This window comes from Crocuta crocuta, unplaced genomic scaffold (genome assembly GCF_008692635.1).
Source record: "Crocuta crocuta isolate KB4526 unplaced genomic scaffold, BGI_CrCroc_1.0 scaffold516, whole genome shotgun sequence".
Lineage (NCBI taxonomy): Eukaryota > Metazoa > Chordata > Mammalia > Carnivora > Hyaenidae > Crocuta > Crocuta crocuta.
This window is the reverse complement of record NW_027529538.1, coordinates 2,370,821-2,385,241: the sequence shown is the minus strand read 5'-3', so window position 1 is coordinate 2,385,241 and position 14,421 is coordinate 2,370,821. Positions and strand designations below refer to the sequence as shown.

General features: G+C 42.8%; 1 protein-coding gene across 2 annotated transcripts in view; it reads right to left on the bottom strand.

Moving 5' to 3' along the window:
- The window catches only part of FBXO36 (F-box protein 36), an 86,090-nt gene that overhangs the window by 53,827 nt on the left and 17,842 nt on the right, over nt 1-14,421 (bottom strand). The gene's annotated exons all lie outside the window — the stretch shown is intronic.

Below are 14,421 nucleotides of genomic sequence, written 5' to 3'. Positions count from 1 at the left end.
CAAAAAAAAAAAAAAAAAAAAAAAAAAAAAAAGAGGAGTGCCAGGGTAGCTCAGTTGGTTAAGGGTCTGACACTTGGTTCCGACTCAGGTCATGATCCCGCGGCTTCATGGGTTCAAGCCCCACATCGGGATCTGCACTGGCAGCATGGAGCCCGCTTGGGATTCTCTCTGTCTCTCCTCTCTCTCTGCCCCTCCCTCACTTGTGCTGTCTCTGTCTCTCTCAAGATAAATAAACTTAAAAAAAAAAGAAAGATGTGTTTTAGAATTTTAAAATTGGGAAATACTATAGTGAACAGGTCTTTAATAAATAGATTAAAATTAGCCTTACCTCTTCAGGGTGGTCTGCTACTTTATTTCCATTTAACTGCTATGAATTGTATAAGTGCATTGCATTTCTTTGTAAATAAATTAAGCTTTTTGTAACAAAAAACAAAATGAAATAAAACCTAAAATATAATCAATAATCTGAGTTTAGGGTGGGGAGATAAACCGCATAGAGTTATTCTGGGGGTAGGGGCCCATTTTGAAAAGCTCAGAAGTTCGGGTGCCTGGGTGGTTCAGCTGGTTAAGCATCTGAGTTCGGCTCAGGTTATGAGCTCATATCTTGTGGGTTCGAGCCCTGCATTGGGCTCTGTGCCAACAGTTCAGAACCTGGAGCCTGCTTCAGATTCTGTGTCTCCCTCTCTCTCTGCCCGTCCCCTGCTTGCATTCTGTCTGTCTCTCTCTCAAGACTGAATAAACATTGGGGCACTTGGGTGGCTCAGTCAGTTAAGTGTCTAACTTTGGCTCAGGTCATGGTCTCACGGTTCATGAATTCAAGCCCCATGCCAGGCTCTGTACTGACAGCTCAGAGCCTGGAGCCTTCTTCAGATTCTGTGTCTCCCTCTCTCTGCGCCTCCCCTGCTCGCAGTCTGTCTCTCTCTCTCCCTCAAAATAAATAAACATTAAAAAATGTTTAAAAAAGAATAAATAAACATTAAAAAATCTATAAAGGAAAATAAATAAAAATTCAAAACTCCAGGAACATCTGGCTAGCTCAGTCAGTAGAGCATGTGACTCTTGATCTCAGGGTAGTGAGTTCAAGCCCCATGTTGGGCATGGAGCCCACTTAAAAAAAAAAAAAAACACTTCAAAACTTCAGTGACATTATGTATTCTTATACTGTGTGCATAAATGAATATCTTGCTATATTTACTAAAAATTACTGTGGACATATTTCTAATGAAAAAATAAAAATGAGGTATCTTGAATGACTGAAGTTTACCCTGAAACTGTAAATGTATTTCCTTTCCCCATCTCAACTCCCCAGATCTATAAAAAGTAAAATGTAAGAATTAAAATATATTCTCCATTAAGGTAATCATCTAAGTTCCAATTATTTTTTCAGTAGAAAGCTTAAAAATCTGCCAATTAGGATGCCTCCACTGACTATGGGCTAACCACAAAAAGGTGAGTCAGTTTTCCTGGAGCATGTTTTCATTTATCTGGCTTTTAGCAACAATGGCCACACCTCTTCCTGAACAGTTTGCTGGCAATAATTCTGCACACTGCTTTCTTAATGATATTAATTTTTTAAAAGGAACATTTTAAAACATCAAAAAGCCTTTCTAGTTTTTATAACGATGATAAGGCTGATAGTAAACAGTTCAAATAATACTACAGCGCACAAAAGGGGGTGCCTGTCTAGCTCAGTGGGTAGAGAATGTGACTCTTAATCTCACAGTCGTGGGTTCAAGCCCACACTGGACGTGGAACCTACTTAAAACAAACAAAAAAAGTCACCCAATAATACAAAGCACAGGGAAAAGTTAAAAAGAAACCAAAATCTAAAATCTCATTTCCAGGCATTAAGTGTATCTTACATTCTCCAAACATTACTCAGACTCTACAAACATTTACAGATGGATTTGTGTGTTTGCCGATGTGTATATATATATTAGTTTTACATAATTGGGATAATGGTTAACATGCTCCTTTGTGAACTCTTCTTTTACTCTATGTCAGAGACATAGATTCCTGTGATATCTAAATAAGCATCATCATCTTTAGTGGCTTCACAGTATTCCTTTATACAGCAGTATACATATCTACTTAACCAATTTTCTTTTGAAGGACTTACAGTTTGCCCCACCTTACTTTTTGGTATTATAAACAATGCTGTGATGACTATCCAATTTATGTGTCACTTCAAATGTGTGTAATTATCTCGTAGAGGTCAGTTCCCTGAGGTGGAGTGGTAGGGTAAAGGACACAACACTACTTGTCGAAATATTGCTAAACTGCCCTTGGGAAGCAGATCGGTCAGGACTAAGTTCAGTTGACTTCAAGAGGACACCCAACAAGAAGGCTTACACGAGACAGAAGATTATGCAGAAGAAGAGGCAGTCCATGACCCAGGGGACTAGGCACCTTCCATTTTGGTGCTCCACCATCTTCAGCACATGGCTTCTTCAGCACGGTGTGAGGTAGCTGCTTAAATTCTAGCCATTGAATCTGCACTCCAGCCAGCAGGAAAGAGGAAGGAACAAAAAGGGTCAGATCCCAAGGACTCTCCTGTAAAGTCACACTCACCACTTCTGGCAACATCTTTCAGCCAGAATTTGGTCATGTGGCTACACCTAGCTGCAGGGCAGACTGGGAACTGTAGTCTTTTCTTTCTTGGATGCCTTTATGTTCGGTTAAAAGTCAGGTATTCTTTTATTGAGAACAAGGGAAGATGGATATTGGGGACAGCCAAGAGTTTCTGTCCCGGGGAAGGATGTGCCAACTTACATCCCCGTCAATATCACACAAGTGGTGTCATTTCCCAAGTCTTTACCAACTCTGTTATCCAACTGTTCCCACTGCCAAAGCATTTTATTACTCACAAGGAAAAATATTTAACCCGTTCTTAAATAGCCTATTTTAGTTCATACCACTAATATCAGTGATGTATATCAACCCCTGCAAAAGTATAAAGAACATGCAAATGCAGGGACATAACTGTTACTCTGCCTTGTGCTTCAGCGGTAAAGCTCTGTCCTTAGCTGACTTCTCTCCTCCCTCCAGGTAATCTCATCCATAGCTTTAATGCTGCTGAGTCAAAATCTGTATTTTCACTCCTCATCTCCAGAGTCTTAGTAAATTAGCCAGCTGCTCACTCCACATACTCATCGGGGTAATCCACCAGCATGTTAAGAACAACTATAAAAAAATTGGTCTCATCATCTCTTATAAATATTTCCTCCTGCATTCCTTATTTTGGTGGCAGTGGTTGAGTCATTTACCTTTCTCTCAGCAAGACACCAACTTCATGACCAAATTCTATTAATTTCACTTCCATAACAACTCTTGGCATTCCCTTCATCTCCACTGTGCTCTTGAGGATCAAGATAAAATCTCGTAAGATGATTCTCTGTCTCCACGCTTGAACCAATCCAGGCTACCCTCTCAACATGGCAGCCAAGGGCTTCTTACTAAAATGCTAATGTGAATATGATGGCCCTTTCTCTCTCTCTCTCTCTTTCTTCCCCCCGACCCCCCACATAATACTTTAAAGGCTGTCCATAGTCAAAATTCTGAATGTGGCATGTGTAGTCCCCCAGCCAGTGACCTTCATCAGCATCATCTTGTATGCATCCTGATATATCTCACATTTCAACACATCACTTGCAGTTTTGCAATGCAGTGAATTCGCTAAAGTGGATCTCTCCTGCCTAGAATTCCTGGGAAAGAGCTATTCCTTTTTTTTTTTTTTTTTTTAAGATTCAGGTCCTATAGGGGCTCCTGGGTGGCTCTCAGCTCAGTCGATTAAGCAACTGACTTTGGCTTAGGTCATGATCTCACGGTTTGTGGGTTCAAGCCCTGTGTCAGGCTCTGTGCTGACAGCTAGCTCAGAGCCTGGAGCCTGTTTCAGATTCTATGTCTCCCTCTCTCTCTGACCTTCCCCTGCTCATGCTGTCTCTCTCTGTCTCTCAGAAATAAATAAAACCATAAACATTTTTTTTAAAAAAGATTCAGGTCGTATAGACACACCAATAAGACCCTTCTCTACCGGTCTCCCCCTCCCCACCTTGTGGCCACTTCTTTGTTTTGTGCCATTTTTTGTGTTCTGTATTTCCTTCCAAAATATTAAAGAGGGTTACTATTTATTAATCCAACAAACGTTTACTGAATTTCCACTGTGTACTCAGCATTATGCTAAGAGCTAGATTCATGACCATGTGTAAGCTGAACATAGATCTTAGGTCTTTGCAACCTTTAGTCTATGCAGCTTACATTAGTAAAGGCTAATCTCCATTCACCATCTCTAGTTTGCTAGAAAATAAATTCTGTCTCCCCCATCAATCTCAATGAGAGACTAAGAAACTGACGTTGCCCTGCTGCTGATCCTGTAGAGATATTCTCTTCAGTGTCTTGCTGCTTATTCAAATATTCATTTATTTTTGCTTTTATGACTTCATGCTGTTGGCTGCCACTATCCAGAACCACTTGGATGTTCAAGAAGGAAAAATTGGGGGTAACCTTATTTGACCTAGTATTTCTCAAGCTCTTTCCTCAAACTTACCCTTGACAAAGGCCCAGTTTAGGGGATTCCTGGCAGAGAGGAAGGTAGACCTAAGAACGTGCTCCAGGTGGAGGATGGCATCAGCAAAGACCAATGCACAGAGGTGAGGAAATGATGTCTACAAGGATGGGCCCTCCATAAACAAGACTGCGCAGGATTGGCTCACAGCACGTCTTAGACACAACAGAGCACTGAGACCTGGCCGCACCTATGTGGATCTTACATGACCCATGGAGGTGAAGCTCTAAGGGCTGCGTTACCTTTCTCTGCTTCTCTTCTCTCTCTTGGGCTGCACTGCAAAATTGCTACTCCTGTTTTCCTTCCTTCCTTTCCATCTTCCCAATTCCCAGTTTCCTCTTTTACCACCTACCCCAAACAGGAATAGTCCCGAACTGAAAACTCCAATAGAGGAAATGTACAGAAGGAAGTCCAGGGACACTAAATTTTGCACAAAAAAGAAATCTAAGTTAGGGAGAAACTCGTGATTTAGAGTAGAGTGCTAGAGTGCATTCCAGATAGATCAAAAATGTCTGGGTGTATTATTCAGGTCTGCTGATCTCAAGGGACAGAAATTCAATCCGGAGAAGTTTAAATAAGAAAGCAGTCGTGTCGGGTTATATAACTTGGAAAGACAGCGGCGTGGCTGGCCCCAGGCACAACGGGATCTAGGTAGGGTGCAAAATGACAGCATCAGATTATCGGCTCTTTCTCTTTCCTCCTGTCTCTGCTCCTCTCTGTTGTTGGCCTCATTATCTTCTATTGTAAATGTGTGTCACTTATGCAGTGAGAAGCCTGGCAGCTAGAAACTCCAGGCCTATATCATCCAGGTTGAGGATCGTCCAAGAAATGAGAAACCAAGTCTTCCCAAGTGAGGGTGGAAAATCTCAGGGAATAATTGCATGCAGCCAGTCTGTCAACTACCCACATGTGTCCCGCAGAGGCAAGGTGGGGAGGGGATCATGACTGGCCAGGCATGGGTCATGTGCCTCTCTTTCTGCTTGCACCAGGTGGCTTCCTCCACAGATGTGGAGACGGAAGTAGTGGGGAAAGAGCAGTGGCTGAAATGAATTCTGGGCAGGGGAAAAAAATGTGATTTCATTGGAACAGAGACTTTGTGGCAGAGTATTAGGAGACAAGCTAGGAATGGGAAATGGGGCCAGATTGTGTAGATCACTATCGCGTAAATGAAACAGAGCACCAAATATTCAGAAAAGTCTACAGATGTGTACATGTTCAGCTGATTCTCACTATTCACAGTACTTAGGTTCTCGAAAGTTGCCACCATCGCTGAATTAGCAAATACCAAATCACTGCCCTATGGGAAATACAAGGGTAGGTTTCTGTGAGTCTCTGGTCACATATTGATCAACTGATCAATACATAATCTTGTTTTATGTGTGTATATGTTTAAAGATACTTTATTTAATATATACTGTTGATTCATTAATATGGAGCTCACAGCCAAAAGCATGATCACTCCTGTCTGAACGAAGCTTATCTAACACATGTATTTTCTGCACCAGGCACATCACAGCCTTCTTGCACATAGGAGCACCGGACAGCCCTCCAGGGCTACGCTTGGGGCCATTTCAAAAGCAAACTCATTAAAAAGTACAAACATAAGAAAAACATAGCACTGAATAGACCACGAAATGGACACTTGCTTGTTTACACAGTGAGAGCTGAAACATGAAGGTAGGTGTTGCCTGGTCCCGTCTCAGCTGGGAACGTGCCGGTGGGTGGACTCAGCGTATGCTCTGCGCAGGTTCAAGAATGACTAGGGCCACACGTACATTTTAGCGAGCAAATTCACAAGTACGCAGACTACGAATAACTAGGATCGGCTGTGTTTTCCCCCTCAGTAGTTTGCAGAATTCATCCAGCATTGGTGGGCAGGGAGGAGGATGGCGCTGGATGGGAGATCAGCTGGGAGAAACAGTGGTCCTGGTGGGAGGCACCGACGGAGAGGTGCCGAGGGAATGAGGGCTGAACAGGAGAAGAAGGGAGGACAGACTGGATTTCCAACTGGACGGGACATGGCGGTGGTGGGGGTGGGGAAGCGGGCTGAGTCAAGGAGGGAGGGGTCAGCAGCTTGAGTATAGAAAACAGTTTGGAAGAGAATCTGACTTCAGGAGGCAGAATCTGACTTCAATTCTGAAATGAGTCATTGGTCCTGTCAGACACTATGTGTTCTTCGATCCAAGATTTTTAAAAAAGGGTACATTCAACTGACATAAAAATAAGGAATAAGTAGCATTCNAGGCTCCAGGCTCTGAGCTGGCAGTCAGCACAGAGCCCGATGCGGGGCCCGAACCCACGAACCGCGAGATCATGACCTAAGCGAACCGACTAAGCTACCCAGGCGCCCCTAGATATTATTTTTAAGTGATCTTTGCACCCAACGTGGGGCTCCAACTCACAATCCTGAGACCAAAAGTCACACACTCCACTGAGTGAGTCAGCCAGATGCTCCTATTAAATATTCATTCATTCATTGATTCATTGATTCATTCATTTATAAAGACTAAATAATTCCTACACACAACGAGAGGCTGGAGCTCACAACCCGAGCATCCAGAGCTGAATGCTCATCCGAATGGGCAAACCAGGCACCTTTAGACCATTTTTAGAAGAACAAACTGAGGCAGAGGGTAGTAACTTGCTTGCAATCCAAAAGCTAGTAAATGGTGGTCTGCTTATAGAATCCATGTATAACTACCATGTTATACTGGAAGTATTGGTTATGATTTTTTTTTATAAACTCCCTTTTACCACACTGCTGTCTCCCTACCGCCGCACTGCCCATGCCCTTCCCTCCCCCCCAATCCAATGTATGGCTTTGTCAATTCCAATTTTTCAATTTTGCTCACCATTTCTCATCTAAAATAGAACAGTAATAAACCACATTCACACTAATTTCCTTCACTTTTCTCTGAAAAAAACCAACAATGATCTTTAGCTAATTTCAAATTATAGCTCACAAATCCCTAGGTCTATCAAGCTTCTTTTCCAAATAAGCCTAACTAAACTCTTCATTTTCTTATACTTAAAAATACCAGTTTGTGGGTTGCCTGGGTGGCTCAGTTGGTTAAGTGTCTGACTCTTGATTTCGACTCAGGTCATGATCTCACAGTGCCCAGCACTGGGGCTGACAGTGTAGAGCCTGCTTGGGATTCTCTCTTCCTCTCTTTGCCACTCCCCTGATGGCACACTCGAGTGCGCACACTTTCTTTCTCAAAATAAGTCAACACTTAAAAAATACCAGTTTGCTAGCCTCTATCAGAAATTGCTTTTTATTTTTTATTTATTTTTAATTTTTTTATTTTTTAAAGTAGTTTCCACATGCAATGTGGGGCTCAAACCCACAACCCTGAGATCAAGAGTTGCACAACCCCTTGACTTAGCCAGCCAAGCACCCCCTCTTTATTTTTTATATTTAAAGTAGTAATAATCTAGACTTTTAGATACTAATAAAATAATTCTTTTTGCCTTAAACAACTCATTTGACATCCTCATGTTTAAAGGACTGACACTATATTTCTCATTGGAATACTATTTAATATTTATAAGACAACTGGAAAGTCATGCATGGAACTTTAAATAAATTCAAGTGTTTGTGGAATTTTCCTAGAACGTCCACACAAACATGTCTTTTGTTTGCCAGCTTTATTTTAGTTTTGATTTTGCTTTAATTCCTCAAACACAGCTGGCTTCTAAGTGCGGAGAATGTGGGAGAGGTTGTCTTCAAGAAAGGTGGGAAGCATTTAACTCAGCAAACACATACTACTCTGTGGCGGCCCTTTTATTCATCGCACACAACCTCATGCAGTTTTCATGAAAAGAGCTTGGGAAATGTCCACATCAGCAGTCTGTCTAGGTTCAAGTACACGGCCAGAGCGTGCCAGCAAAGTTGCCAAGGGGCCAAGACTCCAGTATGCTTCACATATCTACTCAAGGGCTTTAACAATAACAATAGCCTTCTAACAATGGCCATCATAATTTAAGAACTCAAAACTTTTTTCTTAATATTTATTTTTGAGAGAGAGAGGGAGCATGTGTGTGCTTGAGTGAGGGAAGGGTGGACAGAGGATTCCAAGCAGGCTCTGTCCTGACAGCAGAGAGCCTGAGGCGGGGCTCGAACTCACACATCAAGATGTTGGGACCTGAGCTGAAGCCAGACGCTTAACCAACTGAGCCACCCAGGCCCAGAGCACCCCTATGAACTCAAAACGTTTAAGCTTGCCTTGCATACCTTTATTTATATCAGAGAAGCTAAGCATCGAACTGCCTGTCTAACCCACTGTCCCCATCTCCGGGGCTGAGCGTCCTTGAGCACACTTCGTTCTGCAAGTGACATCTGGCCTGCTACCCCCGCTGCTGCAGATTGGAGAGGGGTGACTGTCCGACCTGGACCAGTTAGGACGTTTTCAGTTTTAGGTGACGGAATGCCCTGTCAACCTAGTTTGAATGAAAAAGAGGAGAAGCTTCTGGGCTTACAAAGCCATAGGTCCCCCCTGGGTCCAGAAGCTGCAACCGACGCCGCAAAGACCCGGCCTCTCTTTCCCTCTTGGCTTCTTCCTCCTCTGCATTGGCTGCATCTGCAGGCAGCTTGTCCCTGGTGGTGACAAGTGTGCAGTTCTTCGGTGATGACAAGATGGTTGCTTGTAGCTCCAGGCTCATATCACCACAGCTCTGAGTCCGGAGATGAAGGGAATGCTTCTTCCTTAACAATTTTAATATCAAATTGGCTTCAATTGGGGCACCTGGGGGGCTCAGTCGGTTAAGCATCCGACTTCGGCTCAGGTCATGATCTCCTGGTTTGTGAGTTCGAGCCCCAGATAGGGCTCTGTGCTGACAGCTCAGAGCCTGGATCCTGCTTCGGATTCTGTGTCTGTCTCCCTCTGTCTTTGCCCCTCCCCTGCTCATGCTCTGTCTCCGTCTCTCCATAATAAATAAACATTAAACAAAATTTCGAATTGGCTTCAATTGGGTTGTCAGCCCATTTCTCAATAGCCGTGGCCACTGATGATGTCAGTCAGGTACAGCTGTTTGGACCACATGCCATGAACACGAAGTAGGTGTGATGAGGAGAATCAGGACACTGTCATAAGAAGGGAGACAGATACTGGTGGCAGAAACATCAGCTCTTAACAAATGACCCAAGGACACACAATACAGAGGCTTGACCGTGGCCAAGGAGGATGCCTACTGGGAAAGACTCCTCAACAGGGACAAGCAGCTGAACAAAAACAGGAGATCCCCTCTCTGGAGGAACAGAACTAGAATTCCAGAACTGAGGAGTTGTTAGGGGCAGCATAAGTGGAAGGACACAGAGACCCAGAGATAAGGAGGGAGAGGGAATGGCTGAGTCCCGTGGTAGGCAGCAGGTAAGCCCTGACGAGCTTCTGCTGAGCAGAACCAGGCCACTCGTGGGGTCCCTGCTTTTGGAGCACAGCTGAGCTGCCAAGATTCCTATGATCACTATCCAGGGACTTCCTCATGATGAAGACTCACTGCATTAGGTCCCAAAGGACTTAACTAACATGTAAGTCAGGAAAGGTAAAGACGGATGGGTGGTGCTGGTGGTGAGGATGAGGTGTTTCCCATTATCCTTTCTACCCCTTGCCTCCGTTTTTATTTCCAAGCAGCCAGCTGGAGAGTCCCCTCACACCATCCCACCCTTAAGGAAATTTCTCAGAAGTCTTGAATGCTTAGCTTCAAGGTCTAAGCTGCCAGGGAGGTGGGACCTGCAGTCTTTAGCTAGGCAGCTCTAAGCCCAACTACAAGTTCAGTTCTTTTCTAAAGGGTGAGAATGGCTGTGGAGAGGCAACATGCCATCTCAGCCACATCCCCAAAGCCAAGCTCTGTACTATGCCTAACAATCCCCCCCTCCCCCCCGCCTTTTGTGCCACCACATCCACCTATGGTCATGTCCCTTCTGCTCTTGTTGCCCAGTAACTTCCATATGGTTCAGAAAGGCCACCTAAACTTCCTCTTTATTTTCTATTTCAGTTCCCTGCAGCTAATTGGCTATCTCACTTCAAGTTCTTGTCCACATTTTCAAAAGAAGGATCCCCTTTTCACGCTATGCTACACAAATCATACAGTTGCTGGCCAACCAGTGGATTTGACGGTCTAAAGACATGTGTCTATCTTGGTCCAATTAACTGGCAAGGGGAGGGACACAGAGACTGTACAACACAGATGGGGATTTATCTCAGACGGGGCTTAGCAATGCAATGACTGACTACCCAGACAACTATGTTTTCCCACTGGCATGTTCAGGTGAGTCAAGTAGGTAGGTAGCAAACATCCTTACATGTTGTGTTAGTTTCCCTCGACTGTTTTAACAAAGAACCACAAACTGGGTGGCTCACAACAATAGAAATGTATTGTCTCACAGTTCTGGAGGCTGGAAGTCTGAAATCATGGTGCTGACAGAGCTCTGCTCTTTGCACCCATCTTGCCTCTTCCAACTTCTGTGTTTTGCTGACAATCTTTGGTCATCACATGGCTTGTGTATGTCTTTACATGGTTGTCTTCTTATAGACACTGGTCATACTGGAGCAGGGTCCACCCTGCTCCAGTATGACCTCATTTTAACTAATAATATCTGAAACAGTCCTTTTTCTAAATCAGGTTACTATCTGAGGTAATGGGGGTTTGGACTTCAACATCTCTTTTGGGGAGATTCAACCACAACACTTACATAACCTACTTGGGTTGTACAGCCAATGTCCCCACAAATCAAATAGACCTCTAACCATTACAGCAGACTTGCGACCAAATGTACAAGGCTTACTCAAAAGGCATAGGGCACAGCAGTGAGCACTATGATAAGGATGTGTATGGGCTCCTAGGTAGCTCTTTCAGTTAAGCATCTGACTTTTGATCTTGGCTCAGGTCATGATCTCACAGTTTGTAGGATCAAGCCCCATGTTGGTCTCTGTGCTGACAGAGTGGGGCCTGCTTGGGATTCTCTCTCTCTCTCTGCCCTCCCCATTCACACTCATCCACTCTTTCCCTCTCTCTAAATAAATTAGTAAATAAATAATGTTTGTTTTAGAGAGAGAGTGAGTGGGAGAGAGGGGCAGAGGAAAGAGAATATTAAGCAGGTTCCACACTCAGAGTGGCGTGCAAAGCTCGATGAGAGGTTCAATCCCATGACTCTGAGATCATGACCTAAGCTGAAACCAAGAGTCAACTCAACCAACTGAGCCACCCAAGGCACTCCTAAATAAACTTTAAAAACAAAAAGATGTGTTTACTGAGTCTTTCTAGATTCATCAGATGTTGTTAGTTATAATGGTAGTCTTACTGTTAGTAACCTCCCTCCAAAAAAGAAAAAAGGTAAAAGGAAAATCAGTATTCAGAGACAATATTGAAGAACAATTTTTATTTATTCATCTGTATTTACTTTAAAAAATTTTTAAAGATTTTTAAAAAAATGTTTATTTTTGAGAGCGAGAGATTATAAGCAGGGTAGGGGCAGAGAGAGAGGCACAGAATCTGAAGCAGGCTCCAGGCTCTAGGCTGTCAGCATAGAGACTGACGCGGGGCTCAAACCCACGAACTGTGAGATCATGACCTGAGTCGAAGTCAGATGCTTAAATGACTGACCCATCCAGGCGCCCCTGATTTATTTTTATATTCTTTAGTCACTGCTCAAGTAAAGTGTATTAATTCTGAAAAATAAATTTTATACAGTAGGCAAAATACAAAAGCACTAAAAATGCACCCAACTGTTCTTAGCTCCTCTAGGGTGTGTTATGTGGAGCCTGTGTAAAGGCCAAGATGGCTGCTGTCTCCAAGGGAGAGAGAACCTCGTGTAACTGCAGGAAGTAGTGACCATGTCGAAGACAGTAATGGAGGAGCCAGTGAGATGGAGCTTGGCATAAAAGGATATGAATGTGTAAATAACTTTTTCCTGTTGAATGCCAACCTCTCCCTTTAAAAACACATGCCAAAGAGACATTTTAATAGTTTTAGAGAAGAGAAAGGCTCTTCCTGGAACTACAGGAATGTACCAGAAAAATAACGTAAGTTAGGAAGGAAACTGTCAAGAATTTGTATACATAAAATTAAAACCTTATTATGAAGTAGAAAGTATTACCTACATCTTTTGTTTTTTCTTCTTTCAGAAGAAAATGAGACCATTTCAGACTGCCTGTCTCTCTTCCGTTCTCACAGAAGCTTTCTCTCTCTCCCTTGTGTTGTCTACACAGCTGGGGCCAGAGTCAGAGTTCTGTACTGCAGCTGCATTCATGCCATTCTCCTCTGCAAGAAGTCTTGCTTCATCCCTATCACCTAGAATAGGAGTTTCCAAACTTTTTCATAGCAGAAACCTTTTATTAAGGGACATTCTGTACAGATTTTATTTATAACTATTTATGTGGACCTATACCAATTTATGTTTATCTATTGATAAAGATAGTTCTTTTTAAGTTCAATTTTTTTTTAAGCTAGAGTGCACATGTGTGTGGGGAGAGGCAGAGAGAGAGAGAGAGAGAGAGAGAAAGAGGGAGAGAGAGAATCCCCAGCAAGCTCTGTGCTGACAGTGCGGGGCTAGATCTCACGACTGTGAAATCATGACTTGAGCCGAAACCAAGAGTCAGATGCTTAACCAACTGAGCTACCCAGACACCCCTGAAGTTAGTTCTTTTTAAATTTAGATTAATAATATTATCAAGTTAGCAAGAACAAAGAAACTATTCTAAAAACAGCTCTTTGAAATTAGGCAGTGAAATATAGATGAAGGTTAGTGTTAGCATGAGTAGTCACTTAATTTCTGCATTTGATGATAAAATAAAAAGAAAACCCTGATCCATGCAGACAATCATAATCTGTTCTCCACATTCTATCCTAGTGATCTTTTAAACATGCAAACCTGATTAACATATTTCATCAACTCGTTAAAATGCCATCAATTGTAAATTGCATCATTATTTCATGTATGGTGCAGAAAGAAAAAAAAAGCTAAGTAAATGTTGATTTGGGAGATATTAAGACGTAAAAACAAGTGTGTCTCGCAATCATTGGATGTGGTACGCCAGCCACCTTAATGGCGTCTGGTTCTCTCCGAATCATGACAATGCTCTTAAAAATCAATGGCGCTCCTGATGTTCACTACTCTACATGGCTTCAGCACTCTGTTCTCTGCATTCTAGCTGCACTGGCCTTCTTATTATTCACCCAGTCTTCCAGATGGCAGATCAAGCTTCACTTCCTCCAGAGAGCTTTCCCTGACCTCCCTGACCAGGCCGCATTCTTGAGCATTTAAGTGTTGGTCCTTGACAGCACTTGCCATGGTTGACATCTTCTTTGGTTCCCATCTTAATTTGGCTTATGTGTTTATATGATCAGCATTTAGCTCCGTGAGGGCAGAGAACATGAACTTCTGCTCCCCACTGTAACCTTAGAGCTTGGCACAGCAACCAGTAGCATCCTGTACACAGAAAGCACTCAAACATTGTTAAATAAATGAATTATAAAAAATTTAAAAATTCATGTTGAGGATTTTGGGATAGCCTTCAACTCAAAGGATCCAGAAGACCCATAAATATAAGCAGTAAGAATTTTGTTTCAGAGTTGAATCATTAACAGCATCTGCCAGATTCTTGTCTCTTCCTCACAGATACCAAATTTAGACAAAAATAATTGAAAATGACTTACTATGTGTTAAAATTCTCTGTACCTGAGTGTTATTATCACAAGGTGGTCAGTGTGTTTTTGTGAATTCTCAGTTCCAAGATTCTGTGCTGAGCTGGTAAAGCTGAGCTTCTACCTGCCTTGTACAGGCATGAATCCAAAGAGGGTTGGTTAGAGCTCAACCTCTTGAAACAATGACACATTTGTAAGAAATTCTACTGTGTTCA